Genomic DNA, 7247 nt, shown 5'->3' on the forward strand with positions numbered 1-7247 from the left:
TCTGAAATTTCACATCTCACATGACACTCCTCCCTGCCTTTACATCAAGTTCAAACAACTTTTATTTTTAAAATATCTTCTACTTTTTCCCTCCTACGGTTCATCTCACATTTCAGCCCACTCCTTATCTCACCCTCTCTGCTTTATGAAAGTGTATTTCTTTTCATTGTGGTTTTCCACTGTTAAAAGTGAGCATTCTCACGTCATTAACTTGTTTTCACTGATACTTCATTTACATGTTTGCCCTTACAACTACCTTCTCCCATGAACCTCTCCTCAAACATCTGAATTATTGTGACATTTTGGATTAATCACAAACATTAGGAAACTGTATGTTTCAGAGTGACCCGAAATTGCACTTAATATTAAACTTCATTTGTAAAATGGATATGATAATATGGTCTTAATAACAATGTTTAGTGAGTCAATAATTATACAGTATGTGATCTGTGTTTATTAGAATTTTTGTAATTTGCTTATGTAAAATCGAGGTTAAATCATTAACCTCGGTGTTTACTTCAAGATTATAAATGGACTTGCTTAGCTTGTGAAGAGAATCAGATGAGATAATGTATTCGTAGAGTGTATAATTCTATGTGTAAGGTATTAATAATAATCTAAAATAGTTAATAAGTTTTCTAAGTGACAAATAGACCTCTAAATAGCAAAGGATGCCAAAAAAGAAAAAACCGTTCGTTCCCCCCTCCACAGCTGTGAATTTCCATCTTTGTTCTGAGTAGCCTGCCTTTTCTACTACTTTTTTTTCCAAAAGAGCAAATAGCTGCTCAAAATATTTTTACTTCAGTGAATGAGTTATATTTTCTTTCTTGCAGTTTACCTAGACTTAAATATATATAAATAAAATGTATTCATCTCTAACTATAAGGTTGTAAATTTGCATAATTTGTATTCCATTAATTAACAAATTTATCATGCTTATATACAGTGATGTTTTCAAGTTTATATTTTGATCATAAAATAATTTGCTAGCCTATCTTTAAGGCAGATACATTCAAAAGGAGCCTTGCCTAGACCCATCAAATCATACTGGTTTGTTAAGTCTTTTACTGAAAACTTGCTTTCTCATAAGTGGCCAACCTCTGATAGAGGACCAGTGTAAGTTTGTTGAATGGGGATATACCTATTTAAAAAATGTAAGAAAGTATAGTTCATAAGGGATACATTCTAAGGTGATAATTTTGTGACAGCTCTTCCATAGAAAAGATTTTTAAAACATCATCTTAACTATATTAATTGGCATTTTGGCAAGAATTTTTAACATTTTGTCAGACTGTCATTTAAGACTTTTTACTTCTTTCCTTGAAGTGGAAATTTAAGTCAGAATGGTAATATATCAATTTAAACTTTATGTAAACGTGTATTTTTAATTTAGTCCTGTCTTGTTTTGGAAACATATCATAGCAGTTCTAATTAAATTCACTTGATATTTGTACAATTTCTTTTTTAAACAGATTTGAGCAGTACTGCAAAAGGTGGACTTGTTTTCGTTTTCTGATTTTGTGTTGGTTTCCTGTGGGTCAAAGGGCACTCTAATTTGACTAATTGCAATACAGAAAGATACATTGTAATAAGTGAATGAGAAATGGTAATAGGAGTAAATGGGTGCAATAGTTTGGAAGTGAGGAGTGAATCCTAATATTAAGTTCAGAGTCAGGTAACAGGTGTCCCGCGTTATCAGCATTTAACATGAGAAAGATTTTTAATTCTTCGTCACATTCATAACAGTCGGGAGATAGATAGTCCAGGGCTAGAATGATGGCTCCATCTCCCTCAGAGCCCCAGGCTCATTCCAGCTCTTGGTCGCAAGGCATGGTATATGTTTATATTTATTATGAAGATATATTTATAAGGTCAAATAGAAATAATTTGATGACAGATTGGTTATGGGACTTAAAGGGGCGAATGTCAGACATTAGTCTGAAGTCTCTGACTTGGGTACCCAGATAGAATAACTGAGATCAGAAATGCAATCCAATGTAAGTAGGTTTCACGTAATAAATACAGTAATTTTGGACTTTCAAGTATCTATTATCTATGAAGCATTTATAATTGTGAATAAGCGTGAATTTTAAGAGAAATAGATGAGCTGATGATACTTTTTAGGTAAATATGAAGAGTCAGAATAATCCACTACTATAAAATACCTCGCTTGTGCTATGGTTTTCTTGCAAATTATATATCTTACTACCTCAAATATATCTAGAAGTCTAGATATAAAATTTTTCTTCTATATGACTGGTGGATGCTCTGTCTTTTATGGAAATAACAGGGGTACGAAATGAGGCATATGATAACATTTAAAATGAAATACCATGCACTACAAAGTTAGAAGTTCAAATGTATTTTTAGTTACCATTATTTAATATTTTACATAGGAAAGGGCGAAAATATTAGAATTATGGTATTATGTAACTATAATGATGAATGTACTCATTTATCTAAAACACAGCAATTAAAAACACTCCAGTAGATTTAGACTGACTCCCTTAGGGCATTAATACCTAGTTTAAGACAAAGAACATTGAAACCCTCTCTGTGAAGTATTACTTCTTAATTATGTACATTTTTCAAGATCAAATATATAAACCAAAGAGAATCTTATAAGTAGAGTTGAGAGAAGATATCAGTTAACATATTACTCCGTTAATGAACTTATTAATAAGAAAAAAGGACAAATGTAACTATCAAATAAAAATTAATGTAAATATTTTAATAAAGAGCTGGTAAATCATATGGCCAAATTGTAGAATGATGGCATTTAAACAACTACTTTAAAATCATCTGACTTAAGAAACTCTATTTAATATCTCCAGAGCATATTTCTAAAACATCTACTCCATTTGATTTCAAAGTTGTAACGTTTCCGTTCTGAGAGACAGATGTTTTATAGACCCTCTTGAGCATAAATAAAATTAATATAATTTGAAATTTATTTTAAAATACTTGAAAATGTAAAATTTCTTAACTTAGGGTAAATCCTCTTTGCTTCTACTTTTGCTTTCCTTAATGCTGTTTCCTTATCTTACATTTTTATGTAAAAAATAATGAAGAATATTTTAGAGATTTAAAAATATGACAATTTGAAAATACATCTGAGATAGATAACATGTAATCACCTTGCATTTAAAAGTTAAAAGTTCAATTTACATTTGAAGCAGTTATTTTAAAAAGAATAAAAGGAAAAATTTAGAATAAAATAAGAAAAGTAATATGTTTTATTGTATTTTGCAGATGAACCAACACCTGAGATTCTTTTTGACATATTGTTAAAAATGTAATCTTCATTATATTTAATATTAGTGAACATTTAGTAATATCAGAAAAATATTTTCTTAAAATATTGATTGAGGGGAGATTTTTTCCACCTATATTTATTGGTATATTTACCTAATATAAAATCGCTGTAATAAAAATGTCAAAATAACTTTAATGAACCATAAATTTAATGTAAAAGATGCCTCAATTTTGGCTAAAATCTTTCCATTTTGATCGTTGATCTCACCGTACCCAATGGAAAGGAAGTTACATAGAAGTAAAATTATTTGCTTAAAGTTATTTGGCAAATCTGAAAGGATAAGTATGATAAATTACATTTTAGTAAATACTAACAGTCCAGTTCAGAACAAAATGGCTCTGGGAATCTAAATAGTTTTATATTTAAGTTACAGATACAATGTAAGTTGTTTTTTCACTTTCTGTTCAAAGTGACAAATTGAGTCCACTTGTACACATCTCTTCTTTCCAATATTATATTGACATGATAAAGGTAATATCCAAAACTAAAATAACTCCTCGACAGCTCTGGGAAACAGAAAGTTCATAGCCTGAAAACATTTAAAACCTTTTGCAAGATGAAACACATGGATGCAGGGGAACGGGGGAAGACTTCAGTGTAGGTGTTTGCAATTGTACCTTCCTTCCACTATGAACTTTTCAAAATTACTCTCTTCATTGACTTTGTGGTAGTTCTTTTGATTTTCACCACTGTCCATGTCCTCTTTCTAAAAACTACTGGCATCTCCCAGTGTTGTTTTTTTCCTCCTATAGTGGTGCCTTCTCCGTCTCTTTAATAGTAACTTTAAAATGTTTGTTTTAGTGATCTTGGCAAATACAGGTTCTGGGGAGCACATTTAAGGAGCCATAAGTAGATTTGGCATTTGAGACAAATATACTGTATTATTTAACATTGGCATATTATTTCCTATTTTTTTAAAAAAAAGAAACTGGTAAAACAGAAACAAAGACGCACGCGCGCGCGCACACACACACACACACACACACACACACACACACACACACAAACTGTTACCTCATTTGCTGTTGCTCTAATTCATTCCAATATTTTCTAAGGCTATTCTAGCTTTTAAAAAATTAGGACTGCTCTAGGAACTAATAATATTTAAAATCTATTTCTTAAAAATTTTATAGATTTTTACTACAGATTCTTTGTGTTCATTATTCTTTAAAGGTAGTTGAAAACATTTTTAGGATTTTCTCCATTGTCATTTCAATCATAATTTTTATTCTTTAGGTATTTTGTTAGCTCATACATTTTTTTAGAAGACATCTATTTTATTTGAATAGTCATTTTAATTTATTCTATTTCTCTTTTATAGTTTAACAAATGCTTTGGAGATTATTTCTTTTTTGCTTTTTTTTTTGGAAAAGAAAGAGCTTAACTTGATTACAAAGTATTTATAAAATACATACGTTTCTGTTACTTCCTTTTTTTCTTCTTGTGATTTGAGAAGCTTATATCCTATTTCTAATATTTTACTAGTTACACACATAAATGTGCACAAACATAGAGAATAAATTTGTAGCTATGGCTTTATCACTACGTAAAATATTACTTTAATGATTATTTAGCTTTTAATTATGCAGTTTCCCTAGCTTTAAAATTTTTCTTTAGTACCATGAGTTTGCCATTCTTAAAATCTTTACTTCTGATTATTTCTTCCCATTTGTCTTGATTACTTCTACAAGTAACTGTTTTCAGAGGCTTATATGCTCATTTTTAGGATTTAAAGTCTGAAAATGACCATGTAATTGAATGGCAGTTTGACTGATGGAGATTTTTTAAACCACACTCCCTTTCTATTTTAAATATACACATCTTTCTTTCAGCACTTAGTTTTCTAGATAAGTATAATTTTTATTCCGTTTTCTGGTTAAAAAGAATCTGCCTAGAAGCTTGTGGAATTAAAAAAAAAATTAACCTCGAAACAAACCTCTTCATCTGAATTAGTTTTGGTGTGGATTTTCACCAATTCTTTCTGAAACTTGGTGGTCCTGTTTAATATGCATATTCAAGACCTTTCCTTAATTCAGTGAAAGTTTCTAATATTACATCGTGGATAGTCCTTCTCCTCCATCCCCTCTGTTGTCACTTTCTGGAGTTCTTATTGTGTCGTGATCTCAATAGTTTCTCTTTCTGATAACCTACCCCTTTTAACTGCCTGGTTTGCTTTACAGGAAGTCTTTCACTTAGTTTTCCAAAACGGGTTATTTGCACGTTTATTTCAGTGTCCTGAATATTTGCCTAGAACTTTGTTCTAAACTACATGTTTACTTTGCACTGAATATTTGAGCATTTTCGTATCCTCTGCACCTATTTTTCCTTCGTGCTTATTATCTTATCATTCTAGGTCTGACAGATTGAAATGTTGAGCAATTCGTACTTTTCTTCATTCCCAGGATTGCAGGGCAGTGGGGTGGGGGTGGGCGTAGTATGTGACAGGACAAATTTTTACTCCTTCCTTTTAAGTTGCTCTATGCAAATACTGCACTATAGACCAGTGCATATTCACATTCTGCTTTATTGCCAAAAGTCTTCACTGAACCAAATGCGTGGTTGGGCTCTTCTCTAATGTCCAATAATATTACAGATTTTTTCCTTTTAGATTTTTGGGTTTTTTGAAGTAAGAAATGGAGCGTTCAGATATCTGTTCTTAGGTTATTTTTTATTAAAATAAATTTCCAGGCAGAAGAAAATGTTACAATATTAGTTCTACCTAAATTATTTTCATATAAGTTTTTTTCATATAATAAATTGAACACCCTGCTCTTAGCAAGGAGTCCTTCCTGTGTCCCTTTGTTTGGGATATCCTGCGAAGACGAAATGAACCCCTATTCAAAATTTGGCTTGAATGTTAAGACTGGTAACAGCACACACACTAAGAAGGCATAAAAAGGTTTATAGGTCTATGGCCATGCTACCCTGAACAAGCCCGATCCCATCTGATCTTGGAAGCTAAGCAGGGCCGGGCCTGGTTAATACTTGGATGGGAGACGACCTAGGAAGACCAGGAGCTGTAGGTGTAAAATAAATAAATAAATAATAAATAAGGGATTGTAAACTGGCAAGGTCCTTGCAATCTGTGAGGCCAACCAAGCGTTGCCTCGCCTAAAAAATAAAAAAAAAATTAAAAAAATTAAAAAATTATAAAAAAAAAGGTTTACCATACAATGGGTTTCTCTGGTATGTGTAGGAAAGGCGCCCACGTTAAGCTGAAAATGGTTTGGAAGAGAGCAAGAAAAAAGAGACTGGCTTGGTGATTTTTTTGTGGTTAAGGCGTGGGACCATGCGAGAGTTCTCGTACTTCACGAATTGAAGGAAATGTGCAGGCATAGGCTCGTGTGCTTTGAATGTTCCATGGGCACCAAAGTAGGAAACGCCAGGGTTTTCTTTCAGTTTGCGGAGATAGAGGGGTGTCCCTTAAATGCCATCAGCAAATACTGAAATATTAAATCAGACCCCTTATTACGCCCTTCTGTGACTGTTCCTATTTATTCATATTTATGCATATGCCAAATAGTTAAAATACTGTTACCATTTGACCCTAACTCTCTCCATGTTCTAGGTTTCTTGGTAGAAGGGGTTCTGCCTTGTTTTACCATTACCTATTGTAGTCCTTCACAACTGACCTTACTGGGGACATAAGGGACATTAAGTATACGTTTAATACTTATTGCAGTTGGCTGAATTACCTCTTGTTAAAATAATATTTGGTTAATATATCTGAATTTTATTGTACTCTTTATTTAAATTGTTCTTTATTGATTTAACCTTAATATTCTTAAACATTTGTGAATTGAAAAGAGAACATTTTGGGGAATCATCGACATAGTTGGGTCAAATTGAATTTTCAAGAAGGCAAATCATATCAGGTATTTATAGGTATTAATAAACAACCCGACCTTCCCTCCCTCCCTTCCTTCCTTGT

At 32.0% G+C, this 7247-nt stretch overlaps 1 pseudogene; it reads left to right on the top strand.

The window, feature by feature from the left end:
- Positions 1-6223: 6223 nt before the first annotated feature.
- Positions 6224-6342, top strand: LOC111741111 (annotated as a pseudogene).
- Positions 6343-7247: the final 905 nt, after the last annotated feature.

Source organism: Pteropus vampyrus, unplaced genomic scaffold (genome assembly GCF_000151845.1).
Source record: "Pteropus vampyrus isolate Shadow unplaced genomic scaffold, Pvam_2.0 Scaffold73, whole genome shotgun sequence".
NCBI classification, from domain to species: domain Eukaryota; kingdom Metazoa; phylum Chordata; class Mammalia; order Chiroptera; family Pteropodidae; genus Pteropus; species Pteropus vampyrus.